Source organism: Ascaphus truei, chromosome 2 (assembly GCF_040206685.1).
Source record: "Ascaphus truei isolate aAscTru1 chromosome 2, aAscTru1.hap1, whole genome shotgun sequence".
In the NCBI taxonomy this organism is placed as follows: Eukaryota; Metazoa; Chordata; class Amphibia; order Anura; family Ascaphidae; genus Ascaphus; species Ascaphus truei.
In genome coordinates this window covers 382,461,358-382,483,342 of record NC_134484.1, presented here as the reverse complement: position 1 = coordinate 382,483,342, position 21,985 = coordinate 382,461,358, and positions in this window count along the sequence as shown.

Here is a 21,985-nt window from a genome sequence, read left to right as displayed (position 1 = left end):
GGTTTTGCCGTACTTTTGCAGCTGGGGGACTACAGTAAATAGACCCTTAGTATACTTTAATATGTGTTATATTTTACAAAATGGTTTCATTTATTCTATAGATTAAATATAACTTTACTTCAACTTAATTGGGAAACATCCAATTATATTCTACCAGCAAAAGAGCTTGTTTAGGAAAATATTGAAAAATATATTTTTAGTATGTTTCACAAGCTTACTTACCTTGAACCCTATTGTTTAGTTTCACATTACTATACACAGCTGTGCTTCTGTGGAATTATGAGTCAAGATGACTTCTTGAAATTCCCCTACATTCAGTTTAATTAGAATGAAGATAATTCATCTGGAAGTAACCCCCTGATCCAATGCAGGAAATTTACTGAATGGAAGAGAGCTAATAACTACAGTAAACTAGATGACCAACAAAGTTCTAGTGAAAGCAGCTCAAGTCTTCATTATAGGAGCTTCATTGTTTAACATTCCCTCATCCCACAGACCACATATTTCTCCAAAGCTAAAAACATAACAAGATAAAATTTTGCTTTGTCTTTCTATGCAATGTGTTCCAGGAAAGATGACTACATGTATCTAGTTTATTTTCATTAGTGTCAAATCAGCAACTTATTTGTTTATCTGTTTTCAATGATTTTAATGATAACGATTTTTATATATTTCCTGTGATTTATTTTTATAATAGTATTTACAGATACAGTATTAACAATATAATAATGTCTTAATATTTACACTGTACTGTAGATACCATTTTGGATACAGTATATGAAGGGTGGTGATAGAATAAGTTACTCCCTTAAGATACTTGTCATGAAAAAAAAGACATAAATACTTTATCATAAGACATAAACAAATGTATTTAACAGTTTTTATGGCACAATTGGATGTGTTTTTTCACAACTTCAATTTGCTGCTTTTTAGGTTTAATACGTAATTGGTTGTTTGAGTTCTGTGTTTTTTTTTAGCTCAGTGTTAACACCCCTGTCAAGTTTGGGCCTACAAATACCAATCATGATGCGGTAAATAGGCGTTAATTACTGCAAGCAATGCAGTGGAGAAGAAGAATAATATATTTCTATCATAGGGTTATGCAGTAAAACATATTACAAACCGTATGGCAGAAAATAAATTAACCCCTTTAATGTCTGTGGCTAGCAATGAATATATGAGGGGGCTCCAGGGGCTGGATTGGATCTCAGTGTCCAGAACAGCAGGGAGTAGGCAAAGTCGTTGTTGGTTCACAGGCAGGGATCCATGGCAGGCATCAATGTATCATAGTCAGGTCACAGACAGAGGTTAGAGGCATGCAGCAGTGTATCATAGTCATGTCAATGGGGCAGTGGTCAGAGGTAGGCGGCAAGTTAGTGTCATTGGGGTCACAGGCTGGGGTTAGAAACCAGGAATCCACAGGACAGGGCACATGGACAGAAACAGGTACAAGCCGAATTACTGACAAGGACCTTTAATACATGAAATACATGAACTAGGACTCAACATAAACAAAGAACAGGGACTATGGCAGAAACAGGCTATGGCAGGGTGAGTCTCAGAACATACAAAACAAAGGCAAGGTGAATCAGAAGATAGGAAACTATAAAGGCAGGTAAGGACAGAAGACAGGAAACTATAGGAGAACCAGGAGAAAACCGACAGAGGAAATCACAGAGAAGACAGTAACAGCAGCACATCCGTTGGCCATCAAAGGAACTGTAAGAGAGGGATATAACTAGATATGCGTGTCAGGGATATTCCTGACAGTATACCATAGTCACCAAATGGGTTAATATGTAACTAACACTACACTACCTACCCAACTTGGCTGCTTAAGAGGCCAATAAAGCACTGTATGGCAATGTTTTACTAGCTGCTAAGACAAGCAATGAGTTAACATCTATCACAATCACCTCAGGAAGTCTTACCGCCCTGCCCAGAACACCTACCCCAATAAATCTTCATCACTCGGATGTGGCTTCGTGCCTGACTTCTGGTGTTCTGTGAGACCCTTGGTTTTTTATATGGGTTAGGGTTGTCGCAGAACACATGTGAAGGAGTCACATGGTACAGCAGCCTATCATATTGGTTGCTGTAACTAGAGATGGGCATTTTTTGGGGTCGGATTTGGATCCTCGTCGGATCAGCTGGTTCCTTTAATCAACGGATCTGGTCACAAAAAGCCAATCCGCCATTTCGGATTGTAGAGAGAGAGAGAGATGGCCAAGAAAAATAGAACTTGAAAGTGGACTACTTTTAAAGGAAGCCAGGAGGAGGGAGCTACTACAGGTATGAGCACTCACATTGCACAATGGTGCATTATGACAGATATGCACAAAGGTGACTACGGTATAAGAGAACAGGGACAAAAATATTCACTGTGCCACATGCCAGCGTGCCAGACACATTCTGAATTGAAATACTTTATTTTAAAATAAAACTGTATAAACTGCAGGAAGTGATTTCATTGGCTGCCCACAGCACACAAACCTAAGGCACCTTATGAGGGAAGGGATATGGTATCAGAACCAACAGGATTAAATATTGAACCCACACTAGCTCTGTTATTCAAGACAATAGCACTAGCAGTGTATAGTAGCAGTGTGAGCTAAACCAGCTGTTGCTTAACCCCCTGGTCACAGACATACTTACTTTTGAGCTGTACTTCGTCTCATACTTGTACAAAGCACTTTACCATCTTCTGGGATAGAGAAGCATATATAATAAGCAGTCTTCTACCATAAGACACCTTCTGGTACAGGAAGATACCTTAAAGTCCATTTATTTGAATAGGCTGTAAAGTATTCCGATACGGAAGGTGCCTTGTGGCAGAACACTGCTTAGTAACTATGGCCCACTGTCTATATCCTTTATAAGATTACAAGTACCAACTGTAGTCACAAGCTCACTTTGTTATATTACTTTCTGTCTGCTTCATTTGCTGTGCTTCACCTTGTTTTTACTTGTGTGAGTCAGAAAACATGTGTTAATGTAGCCCCGGTCTTATTTCAGCTCCAGAGACCCTCTCTGTAGCGGGACGAGCGGTCGCGGGTCCCGCCGGAGCCAGTGACGGGCCCTCCGGCTGCTCGCGAAGGTGGTGGCCAGTGCAGGGAGCGACCGGAGTCCCTGGAGCCCCGGCGGCGCACCCGGCTAGTGGGGGCCGCCATGACGGGTTGCGCGAGTGTGCGCATGCGCAGCATTAGCTAGAGAATCACGGCAGCCCTTAGGAAGTCGCGCGAGTGCAGGGACAGCAAGGGAGAGGTTGCGGCGGCCATTGCAGACTCGCGCATGTGCTTGGCAAGTGCGCACGCGGCCCCAATGCTATAGCAGCCTCCACGGGACTACAACTCCCAGGAGGCATAGGGAGGCAGGCACCAGGTGCCTCATAGTGGCCAATGAGTGCCCAGGATTCCCTGGAGGAGCATATAGATACATTTCGCAGGCTTTGGAGCAGTCAGTCGGAGCTGGGAGCAGGAAGAGGAAGGAAGGGTGTGGGGAGCAAGTGGCTCCTACACCAGGTAAGGTAGTTCCCCAGTCCCAGGCAGGCCCCAATCCCCATCAGGGTAGGGGGTAGGTACTGAGGGAGGGTCCATAGGTTAGGGACTCTGCCCTTAGGTGTGTGAGGGTGCAGTCTTGTCAGTGTCACGGCTGGTAGTGCTGTGAGCGCTGACAAGTAGGCACCGTGTGTGTAGTGCAGTGGGTTGCTGCAGGTTGAGTGTGTGTGCAGTGTGTTTGCTGCAGAGGTTAGGGAGAAGTTAGCCAGAGGGGACCCGGGTGGGTACAGGAGAGGTAGTGTGGGTGCAGGGGGTCAGTGACCCACCTGCATAGGATAGGCTACCCCGTATGTCCCTAGGAGTTTCCCCTAAAGCCATCCAAGGTTGCTGTGCTGTAGGGACGGCCTATAGTAAAGCGAGTGTCACGTTAGTTCACGGAGTCAGATAGGGACTCCATTGACGCTGCGTACCTGTGCAGAAGGTTGGGCGCTGCTTTTCGTTGCGGCTGCAGAGGCCATCCTGGCGGGGTCTTCCCGGACGGTGGATCCTGGATGTCGGGCCGGAACTCGACGGATCCTTTGTGAAGCAGTTACAGATCCGAGCACTGGAGTGCTCGGCAGGTACTATATCATCAAGTGCACCAACACCGGTCATCAGACGCTGATCCCGCCTTAAGCTAGACTCTTTGTAGGAACACTGAGCGAGTGGTTACAAGACTGAGCCTATACCATATAGTATCATACATGGACACGGTGTGTGGGGCACGCGGTGAAGGGACGGACACGTTACTCCTGATGAGAATGGCTGGGCCACTAAGGTTACCTGTTGCACTATCGAGTGATAAGGTTACTCGGCATTATCGTTAATACAGTAAAGTTGGTTGCATCACATGTGTGTGTATGTATTTCTTGCCCAGGGGAATCTCACATCACAGGGATCCTGGGTAAGTGGAGGCGCTGCGCTAAGTAAGTGTATGAGTGTTACCCCAGGCTCCCAGCTAGTGGAGGCTCAGATCTCCTGGAGCCGCAGGTGTTGTACAGTGACCAGTAGTTCCTTTGGGAGGGTTCAGAAAAAGGGCTACATTTATTTAATCTCACCTGGCCTCAGTAACTCATAGCACTCAGTAAATATTATTTATTTGTGCTATAAGTCCTTTCAAGGTTACAATCAACAGAATAGATATCCAATGGAGGTATGCTGTAATAAAGCAGTATGTATCGCTACCCTTGAACTGAGATAGCTCACAGTGCTAGAGTTGCAGCCTAGAAAAATGGTAGTTGTGGGCAGGGCAGCGGACAGATTTCCCAGGGCCCAGGACTAGAGTCCCACACCCCAAGTGTCTGCTGCCATGCAAGACACCCACCTTCCCTCTCACACACCACTACCTTTCTAAGCCCTCAATACACAAAACCCCCTGCCCATCCCAATACGTAATAATTCCACCCAATGCACAATAACCCCCCCACCCCTATTACACAATAACCACGCTCATCCCCAATACACATAATAACTACCCAATAAACATACCAACCCTCACTCCTAAAACACATAACCCCCACCCCCAATACACACAATAACCCCCAATATAAATAATAACCCCTACCCGAATATACATAACCCCAATGCACATAACCCCAATACACATAATAAACTCCACCCTAATACACATAATCCCCAATAAACCTAATAACCCCCACCCCCCAATACACATAATAACTACCCAATAAACATACAACCCTCACTCCTAAAACACATAACCCCCACCCCCAATACACACAATGACCCCCAATATAAATAATAACCCCTACCCGAATATACATAACCCCAATGCACATAACCCCAATACACATAATAAACTCCACCCTAATACACATAATCCCCAATAAACCTAATAACCCCCACCCCCCAATACACATAATAACCTCCAATACACATAATATTCCCTAGTACACACAGACATCCTTACCTGGGGGGAGACCTCTGGTGCTGCGCGCAGATGCAGAAGTACGGTTGTGGGTTCTAGTCCTGTTAGGTCTGACACCATTCCAATCATTCAATTTGTGCCTTAGGCTTACCAACGCTATACTGCACCGACACACTTTATTCGAGCAAATACCCGGTATGTACCTGGCAGATACCTGGAATGTGCCGCTCCTAACCTCTGACAAGCCCCGTTGCATTTGCCTTCCCAGCCTGGGTTCATGCCTGGCTGATGGGCGGCTGATCTGTTAAATGATAATGATTAGGATTTAATAGGCTGCAATGCTTCGCGTGTCTACCAGATGGCATAAATTCATGAATTGTAATGCAGTTTATATATATATACTGTGCAGTATTGCAGCCAGCGGGAATAAAATGCTTCAATCCCTGCTTGGAAAATAACTCAATGCACTCGGGCAGAAAACAGTCACAAACCTCAATACACCCGGGTATACCCGAATTCGTGGGACTAGCCAAGCTCGAATAAAGTGTGTCGCCAGTGTATACTGTAGCTGATGTGGAAATCCATTAAGGAAGTGTGGGATGGGACTATAGTTTGATAGATTTTGTTTTTGTTTTTTTGGTTATTGTTTCAAATTTTTTTATTAGGCATTAAATGGTACACATTTTACATATAATCATGCTGTGGCCTTGTGACAGGGTGAAGTCAACCCCTATCAGTTATGCCTGGGAAACATATGTCTGAGTGCTTCATCCAGCACTCATAAGGGTTAACTCAGGTGGAAGCTAGCTAATCAGGATGTAAGCTGACACCTGAGAGCCAGCAAGGTAGATAAGGATCTTGTTACCAGCAGTAGCTGGCTTTCTGAGATGAGAGCACATGGATAGATGTGCTGCTAGCCAGAAGGATACAGCACACTACTTACTGCAGCCAAAGTAAGATTTCTTTCATTTGTTTGCATGACTGCTTAAAAAGACTCTTACGGTTTGGGTATGGTTTAGCCAGCCAGCCTGTTAGCTAGGACTGCTGTGTTAGTCAGTTTTCTCCCAACGTGGAGCAGGATTTATTTGCTTAAAGGGACAGTGTACCCGCATGTTATGTTGCTGTGGAGAAATAAAGCCACTGAACGTTTTCATTTATCCTGAAACTACACGTGTGGACTGTTCCCTGACCTCGGCTACAGGCCGTCCTGCCACAGGCCTAATACCGGTTTTTTCTAACTTTGTAATAGAGATAGTCTCAACGCGTCCCCGACCCTACAACTTGGGTCGGTAGGGTTAGCGTGAGAATAGAAACAGAGAGAGAGGGGGGAGAAAAAAGAGGGGGAGAGGGTAGATGGGGAGTGGGGGGGGGGTTGAGAGAGGATGGACCTTTCCTCCTCAGTTCACCTTTGGGGGTTCCTTCTATATTCCATCTGTTACTTGCTGGGGGTAGCCCGTTTTAGTCTACTATTCGGATCAACCATGGTTCCCATATTGTGTAGAAGGGATCCGTCTTCCTTTTTAGGAAGGCTGATAATTTCTCCATTAGCATCACCTCTTGTATTCTCTTTTTAACTGTTTGCCTAGGGGGGGGGGGGGAGACACCTTCTTCCATGAGGCCGCCACCACACATCTAGCTGCTGTGAGGATGAAGGAGATCAATTTTCTTGTTGAGCGGTCAATATTCTCAATTGGCCTGGCCAATAAGTAGGTCAGTGGATCAATGGGTATGGTGAGGTCTGTGACCTCTTTAATTAAAGACTGTATGGTTTCCCAATATTTCTGAATGTCCAGACATGACCACCAAATGTGGGTCATGCTGCCTTTTTGTCCGCAGCCTCTCCAACATAGATCGGAGGCCAGAGGGTAGATTTGATTTATTCTAACTGGGGTGAGATACCAGCGAAACAGTATTTTGTATATATTCTCTTTGATTGTGGTACATATGGAAGTTCCTGAGGCTGATTCCCAAATACTTTCCCAGTCCTCTTTGTCTATAACTATATCCAATTCTGCTGCCCAATGGAGCATGTAGTCATGGACTGGGGCTTCTATTGCCCTTTCCAGTTCTGCGTAAATTTGTGTTAGACCTTTTTGGTGGGCTGTTTCCTTGCACAGCCTTTCAAAGTTAGTGAGAGGGGGAAATTCCAACGTTGGGGATAATGTTTGAATAAAGTGCCAAATTTGGAGGTATTTGAAGACATTCAGTCCAACTATTTCATATTTATTTTGTAGTCTATGATAACTCAGGAATTGCCCTAAGCTCAGGAAGTCAGCAATCGCTGTTATCTTTTTAGTCGTGAACTGATCGAACTGTTGGGGCTCACAGCCGGGTGGAAATTTGGGGTTTTTAATGATTGAAGTGAGTTGAGATTTGGGGGTTGTGAGCTTGAATTTAAGTTTGCATTTCGTCCAGGTCTCCCATGTGTGCCTCTTTGGTCCTAATTTAAATTTATTATTCTGCATGTCCTCCCTGCTCAGGGACCAAAGACATGCTGGCAAAGAAGGCGTGCCGGCGTATTGCATTTCTATGTCCAGCCAGCAATATTGGCCTGGTTCTGCATTCCAAACTACTTTCTGCCGCAGCTGGGCGGCTTGATAGTATTTTGTAATGTCTGGGACTCCAAGGCCCCCTCTTCCCCTTGAAGCAGGTAGAACTGTCCTTGCGATTCTAGGTTTTTTCCCTTGCCAAATAAAATAGAAAATTTGTTTTTGGATATTCTTCAATTCTGAGCCAGGGATGTGGATCGGGAGAGTTTGGAAGTAGTATAGTAATCTGGGGAGTATGTTCATTTTCACCGAGATCATTCTCCCAATCCATGATATTTGGTATGCTCCCCATTTGTCTAGATCTTGTTTAATTTTCCGAAATAGGGCTGGATAATTATGGTGGTATAAAGATTGGTAGTTCCCCGTTATCTTAACTCCCAGGTATTTGATATGCGAGGAACTCCAGCGGTAGTTAAAGTTTAGCTTTAAGAATTTCACCTCTGGCTCTGTCAGGTTTAGATTAAGTGCCTCGGATTTGTCATTATTAATTTTGTATCCTGATACTCTTCCGAAGTCTAGCAATTCTTTTTGGAGGTTTGGGAGGGAAATTTGGGGTTTGGAGAGCGTTAATATTATATCGTCTGCAAACAGAGATATTTTGTATTGCGTATGTCCAATTTCTATGCCTTGGATGTCTACATTGTTCCGAATTGTGGCCGCCAAGGGTTCTATAGTTAGTGCAAAGAGAAGAGGGGATAGGGGGCAACCCTGTCGTGTGCCATTCTTAATGTTAAAGCTCTGGGCACTGCCCCCTGCTAATTTTACCTTTGCTGACGGGTCTTGGTAGAGTCTGCGGATCCTTTCTAGGTATGCATCTTTAAAGCCAAATTTACGCATGGTGTGGTCAAGGAATAGCCAACCAATTCTGTCGAACGCCTTCTCTGCGTCTAAGCTAAAAAGTATTGCTTTGGTCCCTGTGAGGTGGACATGGTCAATAATATTAATTATCTTACGAGTGTTGTCTGAGGCTTGTCTGCCCGCCACAAATCTAACTTGGTCTATATTTATCAGTCTCCTATTAGCTAGTATTTTACTGTATAGTTTGAGGTCATTGTTAAGAAGGGAGATTGGACGATAGCTACCACATTGCATCGGGTCTCTGCCTTCCTTATGAATGATAGCTAGGATAGCGAGAGACATAGAGGTGGGGATTGGATTTCCCTCTAGAAAATGGTTGAACATTTTTAGTAGATGCGTGGATAGTATAGGTAGAAATCTCTTATAATAGACAATGGTGAAACCGTCAGGACCAGGTGACTTGGAGAGCTTTAGCACTTTTACTGCCTCTTCTAATTCTTCTTTTGATATCTCAGTATTGAGGTTCGAATTTTCCTCCTCTGTTAACGTAGGGAGTTTACAGTTATCTAGGTATTTTTTTTTTTTTTATTGCTTCGGACGCCATTGGTTCAGGTCGGCCGTTCTTAGATCTTAGGTTATAAAGTTCCGTATAGTATTTATTAAATTCCGCTGCTATCTTGTTATCACTATATTGAATTTCACCAGCTCTATTCTTGATCGCTGTTATATGGGATCTCTTTTGTATTCCTCTCAGTCTGCTTGCCAAAAGTCTGTCGGCCTTGTTGCCCTTGTCGTAGTAGTGTTGATTAGTCCATTTGAGGGCTTTTTCTACATCTTCTAATTGGATTTGTTTGAGTTTTTGCCTAGCTGTGGTTAGGGTTTTATAAGTTTTTTTTTTAGGGGGTTGGTTTTGTGGGCTTGCTCCAGCTTTAGGATATTATCGGTGAGTTCTTTAATCAGTTTCTGTTTAACCTTTTTCCTATGAGACGCAATAGAGATGAGTTTACCTCTAATTGCTGCCTTATGGGCCTCCCATAGGATTGCTGGGGATGAGACTGATCCTGAGTTAAAGAAAAAGTAGTCCTTAAGTGAGGCTCTGATCTCCCTCTCTATCTCAGGATGGTTCAGTAGGGAGTCATTTAATCTCCAAGAGTAGGATGTATTCTTTTCAAACGGTGTTGACAGGGTCAAGGTGATCGGGGCATGGTCTGACCACGTGATTGGGCCGATATCTGATTCAGTGGTCGCCTCCAAGACATTTTCGGTTAGCAGAAAGTAATCTATGCGATAATAGGTCTGATGAGGAGCTGAGTAGAAGGTGTAGTCCCTCTGGCCCTGGTGCAGGGATCTCCATATGTCTACCAATGAGAACTCATCTATAATTCCCCTGAACCTTTTCCCGGTGATTTTGGAGTGGGTTGTACGGGGGTGACCCATTGCGGTTAATCTGTCCTCGGTGGGGTTTGAGACCATTTTTAGGTCTCCGCCCACTAGCATCGATGACAGATATTCCGGGTCAATGCCCTCGAGAACTGTTTTTAGAAATTCTGTTTGATTCTCGATTGGGGCATAAACATTGATCAGAGCGATTGCTGAGCCCACCAAGGAGCCGTATACCACTAGAAATCTACCCTCGGGATCCACAGTTGTTTTGACATGATTAAATGGAGTACCTTGCCTGATTAGTATAGCCACTCCCCGCTTTTTACTACTAAATGGTGCGAAAAAGCACATTGGAAACACTTTTTTGAATAAATTTGTGAAGTGGGTTTCCTGCAGGAATATGGTGTCTCCCTTAGAACTCCTCCTTTCCCACTTGGGGGGGGTCTTGATTCCGTAGTGTAGACGTACTCTATGCCCTGGCAAACATTGAGGATTGGGTCGCTCTCTGCGTAGGATTGTCTGGATGCACTGAGGAGGTGGGAGGGGTAGGAAGGGCGGGGGGGGGGGGTAGGGTAAAGATCTGCTGGGACAGAAACAGCAGATGGTAGTAAAGGATGATTAGGTCCGTCTTAGAACCCAACAAAAAGTTGCCAGGTCCATGGGCGACCGGCATTTGGGCTGGTATGCCCATTGGGGGTGGTTCCGGTGTCGGCAGCCAGTGGGCAGCAGGGGGACCAAACCCTCTAGGGGAGAAAGGGTTAGGGTTGAGGTAGGGGGGAGTCCCAGGGGGGGAGGGGTCCCAGGTAGGGGGGTTGAGCGTACTGGGGGGGGAGATTAGTGAACAGCATTGAGCCGCTTTTCAGCTTGCTGGAACAATCTGCAATGAGTGTGTACATTCTAATAACACTAGAAATAACATTTTAACGATATGCTACTAAACAAATGGAGGAGTGGGGGGGGGGTGGAACTTGGGAGGATAGTTCAACAGCCTCAACGTAGGCAGAGGGTCTTCTAGTGCCAAACTTGGTAGGGAATGAACTTTGTCCCATTTATCACAGATATAATGTCTTATCTAGGCGGGTGTCTTTCAAACCTGTTCCAGGTGGAGTAGACCCTCGTCATCGGGCGGGTTGAGGAGGTCCCAGCGGAGTTATGCGGTTAACCGGGTCTCCCACCTCCGCGCATCTCAACTCAATTCATCTGCCTGTGGGGGGTATATGTTAGTCCCCGCTCTCCAACCGAGGGGACCCGGGGGACTCCTGGTCCAAAAGATGAATAAAGATAAGGACCCCCTTCCCTCCATTAAGATCTTGTGTTGGGGATCAATAGCCCAGGGTCGTCGGGCTCCGATGCTGAGTGATTAGCTTCTCTGCACATGCTGGCCAGCCAGCCTTTCCGAAGCTCTGATGGGCCCTTGGCCCCGACTTGGTCCTCGTGTCTCCGTCTGACCGCGGTCCCGTGCGGGCGGCAGCGTCAGGACAAGCTCTCGGGCAAATCCTGGCATCTCCTCCGGCAGTCTGATTGATAGTTATTTTCCGCCTCTGGTTAACACGAGTCGGAACGGGAACCCCTATCTGTAGGTTATATTATTCTCCCACATCAGTTGGGTTAGGGGCTTGAGCTCCCGGCGCCTCTCCACCGTGAACCTTGCTAGGTCACTGAAAATTTGCACGGGTTCGTTGCGGAACATTAGGTTGTTGGTTTCTCTGCTTGCCGCCATTATTTTGTCTTTCGTGGAGTAGCTATGTAAGGCACTATGATATCTCTTCTTCTTTTGGGATCATTTGATCTGGGGCCCAGCGCGCGGTGGGTGCGATCATGTTCCAGATCTCTTTCTTCCAGGCCTGTGCAGATCGTGTTGAAGAGTTCCACCAGGTATGGTCTGATGAGGTCAGGGAGAACCGTATCCGGGACATTGCGAATCCGTAGATTCTGTCTCCGGTCCCGGTTCTCCTGATCCTCCATACCGTCTTTCAGATATCTAATTTTGTCCCCCAGGCGTATAAGTTCCTCATCAGCGGTCACTTGGGCCTGTAGGAACTCTTCCAGTTTGCTCTCCAAATCCTCTGTTCTTTGCATGAGGTTTCCCAGCTCCTCTCGTAGCCCAGACACCGCCTCTTTTAAATCTTGCTGCAGGGTTCTGTGGAGTCTATCGTAGATGCTCGTTAGCATTTCCTATAGGTAAGTGCGCGTGATCTCCCTCTCCAGCTTTGCGCTCTCGGCTGGCTGATCTTTGTCCCTATGCAGGGATGCGGCCTCGTGGCTTTCAGCGCCATCTTGGGCTCCCTGCGTGGTTCCTGAGCCGCGATGCTGCTGTGGCGTAAAGTATTTTGTTACTCCCTTAGGAGCTGGCGTTTTTGCCTTGTTAGACATGCTGTGGAGTTTAGGCACCTTTGTAGATAAAGCTCTGGTGGTATTCGATAGGGGAAAAGAGCTTTAAATCTTGTTTATGCGCGAGGGTTCTTAGAACTCCCTTTCTAACCCACCATCTTGGATGACGTCACCGGAAGTCAGTTTGATAGATTTAAATACAGTTTGCATAGCCATTAGCATACTCCCCAGCCACATACGTCAGGTGTGCTCCTTTTTCAGCACAGGCATGTCTCCCTAATTTATTTGAAGGGATGTTTAAGGATATAATATATATATATATATATATAGCAGATTCATTCAAATTCATCATTGAATACAATCCAGATGGATTTTTAAAAATCTGAACTCAGATTTCCTATTGAATGCAAGAGAGAGTGATAGAGAGAGCTTTTCAAATATAATAGTGTCTCCAGCTGTGTGTGTGTGTGTATGTGTATAAATATATATATGATGAGACCCATTAAGGTCGAAACAGCTGTCTGTGGGTGGTTTTCTGGGTATGCACCTTAACCCTGGCTGTGCTCAAAGCTGTGACCATGCAGTAAGCTTAATCCTATAGGGAACCATGTTAAAAATGGTTTTTGAGACAAAAAGTGACACTGTGTGCTCATTTGCATGTCATTTCCCAGATTCCCTTGCTGCAGTGGAAGTGCTGTACTGGGTGATAATGGGGAAAGGCGGGGTTGCAGACCTGCCTAAGACATGCAGGTGAGCATACAGTTGTATTTGCATATTTGCTTTCCTGTGGAGGGTTTTTGTCACTTTTTTTACTCACCATAACTTAACTCAGTATTATGGTATAGCCTATCCCATAGCCTCTTTGCATACCCAGTTAAAATCAACCCCACACTGATAAAACCCATTAAGGTCGAAACAGCTGTCTATGGGTGGTTTTCTGGGTATGCACCTTAACCCTGGCTGTGCTCAAAGCTGTGACCATGCAGCAAGCTTAAGCCTATAGGGAACCATGTTAAAAATGGTTTTTGAGGCAAAAAGTGACACTGTGTGCTCATTTGCATGTCATTTCCCAGAATCCCTTTCTGCAGTGGAAGTGCTGTATGCTGGTTGATAATGGGGAAAGGCGGGGTTGCAGACCTGCCTAAGACATGCAGATGAGCATACAGTTGTATTTGCATATTTGCTTTCCTGTGGAGGGTTTTTGTCACTTTTTTTACTCACCATAACTTAACTCAGTATTATATATATATATGCGAGAGAAAAAAAAGGGGGGGATCCCGCATCCACAGGATATATGAATACAACCAAATACCGACACTGGATAAATCCAATATACAGTGTGAAAGCGTAGAAATAAGATCAATGAGTCAAGGGTTCAAAAAGTAACACATGAGTTTATCTGTACCATGGCACCATTGAGAGAAAAGAATTCCAAAAGGAGCTCAGGCCTCTGAAGACATATTGCTAAGTATCACATTTTTATACATTTCAAAATGAGTAATACACCCCTTAAGGGGGCTGGCTTATAGATAAATGATATATGATGACTTATACAAAAAAGACATATTGATACCAAAATATGCTGCATATACTATATTCTTATCGATAATTTACCATAATGTGGGCCTCTTAACCTTGTGACATAAGGGAGTTACTCTGTCCAGCCCTGTATGTATGCGGTAGCTGTCAGATAAGAAAGCCTAAGATCAGCAGGAATGTGTAACACAGGAGAAATCGCTTACGAATGCTATTTCTATATATTACATGACTCGTAGGAATTACAAGGGTGGGTTAGATCCAGAAGCGATACTCTGCAGAATCAAACATTCACAGTTCATTCATTCACGAATGAAACAAATAAACATTCATATAAGCAAACACTCAGAAATTGGTGGTTTAGGCCAAAATGGAGGTGATGATAGCCACTCACATTATCTCAATCTTCACAGTCCTCTCTTTTTATTCTTGAAAACATAGTCTTTTAAGGATAATTCAGATAAAACTCAGAAGCGTTGCACTGGCCTGGAGGGCCCCGATTTGCATGGCTTTGATAGTTCTGGAAACTCGCAGAGCTGCTGGCTATCATGTCAGCCAGGTTGGTCTTTCTGCCATCATCTTCATCTGTATTCCATTGAGGAGGACTGACTTTTCCTTCAGAGATTGCATCTTCCGTAGTGTCGTTTGTGATCAGTGGCATGGCCTGGGTAGAGGGTGTTACACACCTTTGCAGTATGGTTTACTGCACATAGCACAGACATACAAACAATCAGAACTACAAGCACACAGACAAATCCATTCATCAGTTTCGCTTCTAGAAAACCAACCAACATGGTAATTCCTAACAAAACACACCTCTTATCTCCACCTTTCTTTAATCTCTCCTGTATCTCTGCGATCTTCTCTACCTCATGCTCAATCTTACCACTTTGATCTCTAAATAACATAACATTGCTCTTTAACTCGGGCACACACGCTAAAATATAGTCCAGAGCCATTCTATTCTGTAGGGCCATTAATCTAATCTGTACCTGTTCTTGATTAAGTAAATTAATGAATGTAGTTGTATGATTGAGAACATCATCCAATACATCCGTAAATACATTGAGCCTGTCATATAGCAACCCAACTCCTACATTAGGAAATAAGCTAGCCCAAAATTGTTCTTTCCATAGACTACTTTTCAACCCCTATGCGTTGGAAGTGGCTCTGCTATTCCTGATCCTGCCAGTGGGTCATTGTAAAGGCAGGTACAACTGTACCTAGATAGCAGGACCCTGTCCAACCACATGGTAATACTCTGTAGGCCCATTTTCCACAAAGCCAATACACTCCCCTAGGTAAACTAGAATTTGTGCAAGCACTTTTTACTATCTTAATTAAAACTGAAAAATTAAGGCCACATCCTCCCTGTAAATTTTTAGTTCAGGGCTGTAAATACATTTTCATACAAGTTTCATTGGTTGGTGGAGACACCTGGCCCATAAATTGTTTGTTGTTCCCAGTGTAAATTATGTAAAATCCACTTAAAGGAACCTCATTTACCAATGGAATTCGGTTTACAAAAGTTCCCTGTAAACAAATTCAAATTAACATTTCATCATTTTAAATTCAGCATTAGTGTAAGGTATCCCTACTCAATGGGTTAAATGTAATTCTCTCTTACGTCATTGGGGGCCACTAGAGTATGGCAGGGATTCATTGTATATATTCCCTTGTGACCCATTAACCTGTGTAGCATTATGCAAGATTGTATGATTGTCTGCAAAATGATGTGACCATAAAACAATAAACATTACAAATATTTCAAAATTGATCATCCCTTGTCATCTGGATGGCGTAGGCTGATCTTGCCTAGCAGGGCATACATCTTAAAAACACACTCTAAAGCATAAAAAAATTATATTGAGTCCTGGAAAAACAAATTGTTCGTTTAAGTCCGGGCCTTGATAATATTGAGTTCAGAAAAAACAAATTGTTCGTTTAAGACCGGGCCTTGCCTGAAGTCTTAATTCCTTGGTGGTTAAATGTTCTAGGATTATTGTGCCTAGATACACTAACAGTTGGTAAAAAAACGCTGGCTTGATGATTCTTTGTCTTTGTTAGCTGTTTACGGTGGTGCCAGCACTTTTTACTTGCGATGATGCTGCTTTGTATTCTCCTTGGTAGACTGTATAAGCTGCACCTAAGTTTGGAGAGACTTAAACATTTCATTAATAAAAGCACAAGGAGAGCGCTTTTAACCACTTTAATTTAGTATCAGCACAAATTTTTTGTTTTTCACCACTATCTTGGCATCCGCATATAAAATAAACACAAAAATACCTTGCTCACCAATTACAAAAGAAAGAAATCAACGGCGCATAGGGAAGTATCGTAAGAGAACACTGATAAGTGACAAGAGGTTGTCACTAAAAGTCCCTAAAGCTTGCACTCATTGTAAACTGTAAAATATACATAAAGTACCAGTTAAATAACTAATACCACTAATATCAAATTTATTACAGACCAAAAGGGAAATACCCACATAAACTTAACTATAACACAACTAAAACGTATACAACTTTTTTTACAAGCTAAAAACTTAAGAAATGCATAAAATGACAACTAATAAATCATAAATAAAAGAGTCCCCATGTGAACGAAACGGACAGTATACGGGAAACAAAAAATGCTAATATGAACACAAAGCCCTATCAGAACATGAGGGACCAGTGACAGTTATGCTGGAAAATGTAAAGAGATGGGGTATATCCCTCTCTACATGAATATTCATGAAATAACATGTTGCTATGTGTAGCAATGAGTAGACAGCACCAAAACACAACACAATATGAATGGAGTCATTTCGGCAAGAAATGTTCAAGGATAAATAACAAAACAACACACATAAGGTAATGTTGCAATGAACAAAATAGGCAGAGTCCGCATATAGACAGGTGTGTTATGGAAAATCATATAAATTATCCTCTCTTTTGTTCATATGCAAATCCTATGACATGTGAACAGTATACGACAAAGGATGATGGTATTTAAAACATCAGCTGCTTAAATATATATATATCATGAATTTGACAATAGCTACTGCTTAAAAAAATAAAATCTAGATAGCCTACAGTTGCATTCTTTAAAATGAGAGGCTATAGATCAGGGTTCAAATTAAGACACCTTTTGGAGGGAAAGGAGAGGTAATGGTTAAAAATTTATAAAAAATACATCACATATGCAGTTAACTTTATAGGAAAGATTATTTCATATCTGATTTTATGCTTACTCGTTTATATTGTATGCTTTGTGAAGTACTGAGTATACTTTTGACACTATTCAAATACGGAAATACATATTAAATATTATTGTATTGTTAATGAAACAATTATAACAAATAGCGTTAAAAAACATCTTCTAATTAGAACAAATAGAATTTAAATGTGTTTACTGGTTTCTGCGTAGAGGTAATTTGGATACTGCATGTGGGGATTATAACCCCTTCTTGTAATAATTCCTACATAATGGGGGCTATGCCATCTAAAGCATTTCATAAACTATGAGGTATTTATCCTTAAATAGATACAAAAAACAGAAAGCACAATAAATAAGCATAATTTCACATTTCTCTGATACAGAGCAAAATGAACTTTACAAAAAATAAGATAAAAACCCAAAACAGACCTGTTTGATGCTGCAAACTTAGTCCAAAAAAAAAATACATTACAGTATCATTCTCTTTCCCCATACGATAAGCTGCTTTTAAACATTTTTTTTTTCCTTTTTCAGCTTCTAGTTAACTTTTCATGCCTGGAACGTGGTCTTTGTACATTCCTTAAGCTGGAGGAGGGGGGCCAGCCCGCTTGGCTGCTTTTAACCTTCTCTCTTTTAAATGACTGCTGTTCAAAAATCAAACGAGCAGTGTATTTAAGAAAACAAACCGTTAATTTCCTAATATAAGTTTGAACAGAGAAACCTTGATAACTAAAAACAAAACAAAACATCTCTGCAACCCTTCTTATAAAACATAAATCTTATTGTTTTATTTACTATTAATTTCTTATCTTTCTTACACACACCCACACACATACACACACGTTTTCTGAGTTTATCTTCCATCAACATTCATTCTCCTTTCTACAAAACTCCAACATGATCTTAATCTCGTGGGCCAGAGTAAAACTTAATAAAGCTTCCTTACTCCATAAAATCAGACTCTTTCTTTTTTGTTTAAATAAAAAATAAACATTTACTTTTTTTAAAACTTTGCATTCTAGATATACCTTGCTTTTAGTCCTGACTCCTCTAAATCAGCACATAAAATTTAAATTTAAAACTTCATTTAAATATTGTAACACAGTATCTCCTACGCCCAGGAACAAACATGTGCTACTGTAAAAATACAAATTCATATTTGAGTCAGGGTGAAATGACTTCTTTTTACAACTGCCAAATTTTCATTCTCTTTTAAAATATTACACTAACAGACTTTAACATACAATACTTCCTAGGTTTATTTTAAATGCTACTGTCATGCCTTGTAAATGGCAGCAGGCTTAATACACTTTGACAAAAGGGTTTAAACTTAAATGACCCTTTTACAAGAGATTATTTGTTATTTTTATGATTAGTACAACAAGTGACAATGTGAAGCGCTATGTACACTAATGGCGCTATATGAATAAAGACATTCATACATACATACATTAACTATCAGAGTGACACACAAACACTTCACTCCATGACATGTATATTATTATGCCATCAAACTAGTTTCTATGAGCTTTCTAAGACAAAAACAAACAAAAAACATTTAAAGAGGATGTCCTCTTTTTCTTCCATGCAGTATTAATGCATTCATTCCTAAAAAACTACTTTAACGTTCTTAAATTCAAGCCATTTCTTCCTAGGTTACTAATTAACTTCCATATCTCACAGACATGCAACTCCTGTGCCTCAAAGACATGCAACTCCTTTTCAGTGAAAAAAGGGTGAGAAAAAGGGGGAAGAGGAAAAGGGGATCAGAAAAAGGGGGGTCCACTAATGCTACCGTTATTTTTAAAACAGAGCCTGATATGTTTCACTTTCCTTCTTATTTAATATATTCTGTGTCACTAAATATCCATTTTTAAAACATTTTATTGCCATAAAGTCCACACATAATTTCAAGGGACATACCCTGCGCCGGCGACTGAGAATGTAGGTTCCCCATAATTCTCCTGTATTACACGATCAACGCCAGTCGATCGTGTACCAATAAGGTGCCCACTACTTGGTAGAATATAGAGCTAAGGAGCAGTGGTCTTAAAAAAATAAAATAGTCACCTGTTGCTCCTTAACAAAATCTTCTCTTTACAAGTTTTTTGAGACTTACCACCTTATTATCTGACCTATCCCCGATCAACGCCAGTCGATCGGGTTCCAATAAGGTGCCCCAACCCTTGGTATAATATAAGTAGAATATAGAGTTAAGGAACAGTGGCCTTAAAAATAGTTTCCTGCTGTTCCTTAACAATAGTTCTCTCCCCAAGTTCTAGGAGACTTAACACCTTATTAATTATTATACCTTCCGGGCCCTTACTTGGCCCTGCCGTTTAGCGGCACACGGTATAACCTGAGTTTATGGCAATAATACAAAAACAACAGTAACAATACCTGATCAGTATAATATTGATAAACTCACTTGATACAGGGTGTCCCGTCACTCAGGTAGGTTGCCCATAAAGAACAAACTGTCTACAGATTACTCAAACATTTAATCTAACGGCTTTTTTTGTTAAAAAGGATAAAGCCATACGTTATTCCAAGTGTGCACGTTTGAGTAATGTAGCAGTTGCTCCGTCTGGGTTTCCTGGTCCCGAGGTATTGGGTGTCCCTATCAAGGGCCGCCATCTGTGAAAGCGTAGAAATAAGATCAATGAGTCAAGGGTTCAAAAAGTAACACATGAGTTTATCTGTACCATGGCACCATTGAGAGAAAAGAATTCCAACAAGGAACTCAGGCCTCTGAAGACATATTGCTTAGTATCACATTTTTATACATTTCAAAATGAGTAATACACCCCTTAAGGGGGCTGGCTTATAGATAAATGATATATGATGACTTATACAAAAAAGACATATTGATACCAAAATATGCTGAATATACTATATTCTTATCGATAATTTACCATAATGTGGGCCTCTTAACCTTGTGACATAAGGGAGTTACTCTGTCCAGCCCTGTATGTATGCGGTAGCTGTCAGATAAGAAAGCCTAAGATCAGCAGGAATGTGTAACACAGGAGAAATCGCTTACGAATGCTATTTCTATATATTACATGACTCGTAGGAATTACAAGGGTGGGTTAGATCCAGAAGCGATACTCTGCAGAATCAAACATTCACAGTTCATTCATTCACGAATGAAACAAATAAACATTCATATAAGCAAACACTCAGAAAATGGTGGTTTAGGCCAAAATGGAGGTGATGATAGCCACTCACATTATCTCAATCTTCACAACAGTGATATGTCGTTGGTGCTATAAGGGCAGATAAATAGGGTAAGAGAGAGAAAGGCCCTAAAAAAGCACTCTAGTATGTAATTAAGTACAAATCACATAATTTTTATTGGTAAATTATCACAGAACAACGATTAAAAACGAAGCACAGAAAATATTAAAATAGGGCATGGATCCCCTGTACGTTACAAGACTTGACAAATCCTCCAAAGACGTGTCCTCATAGGGACATAACCAGAAGTCAAAATTGACAATAATAATGTTCTAAGGTACCTGACAAGGTAAGTCTAATATAACAAGCAACAGACTTAATAACCTTGGCTATGGCTACGTGATCATAGGCAGAAAATCACAACATACTGTTATCCCCATCAGTCTAGGGTTAGTCTATAGTGACACAGATAGCATGTAAGTGACAACAATGATACACAATATGAAGCCTAGAAAGCACACTTAGGCCTGCAGCAAATAAGAGTGATACATCACCTATAGTCAGGTACACCAATAATTGATGAAAGGAGGAGACAAAGAGCAAAGCTCAAAGCATGATAACGTGTCCCAAGGAGGGGACAAACCAGGGGGTCCTGCCTACTAGACCTGCTCCTATGCGTTTCGGCCAAGAGCCTTCTACTGGGAGTGGTGATATATATATATATATATATATATATATATATATATATATATATATATATAAACATACATAGACACACAGTATATATATATATACATATATATAACATATATATATATACATATATATATATATATATATATATATATACATATATATATATATATATATATATATATATATATATATACACAGTATATATATATATATATATTCACACACACACAGCTGGAGACACTATTACATTTGAAAGGCTCTCTCTATCACTCTCTCTTGCATTCAATAGGAAATCTGAGTTCTGATTTTTAAAAATCCACCTGGATTGTATTTAATGATGAATTTGAATGAATCTGCTCAGCTTATGTTGAGGAGAGGGATTTGATCAAAACAATCAGTGGAATTCTGTAGAACAGATCTGGATTGTTCCACCCATCTCTAGCTGTACATTAACTTGATTCCCACAAAATGTGGAGGACATCATTACATTTGCCAACAAGGGGGAGCTGGCTAATAGGGCTGTGGGTCATGCTACAAACTCAAATGAAGCATCTACAAAATACTGTAAGTACATATACAGACTTTGTAAACCGTGGTTCTCCTGTGTGCTAGCTATGGTCAGCCAGGAGAATTATATGTGGGGTTTATTTATGTAATTGCAATTCGGTATGTGTCCGGCAGATGACACACTGAATATCGTTGCCCATGCCCACATTGGACCAGACAAACACTTCACACTATATTCTACACAATATACATTGTAACAATGTAACTACTGTAGACATTTGTAGAAACCCTTTGTTATTAAGATGGCAGCCAGATGTCAAGGCCGTACCACAGATTGCGAAAATACAGATTCAATCAAAAGTAAAGCAAACACTGTACACAGT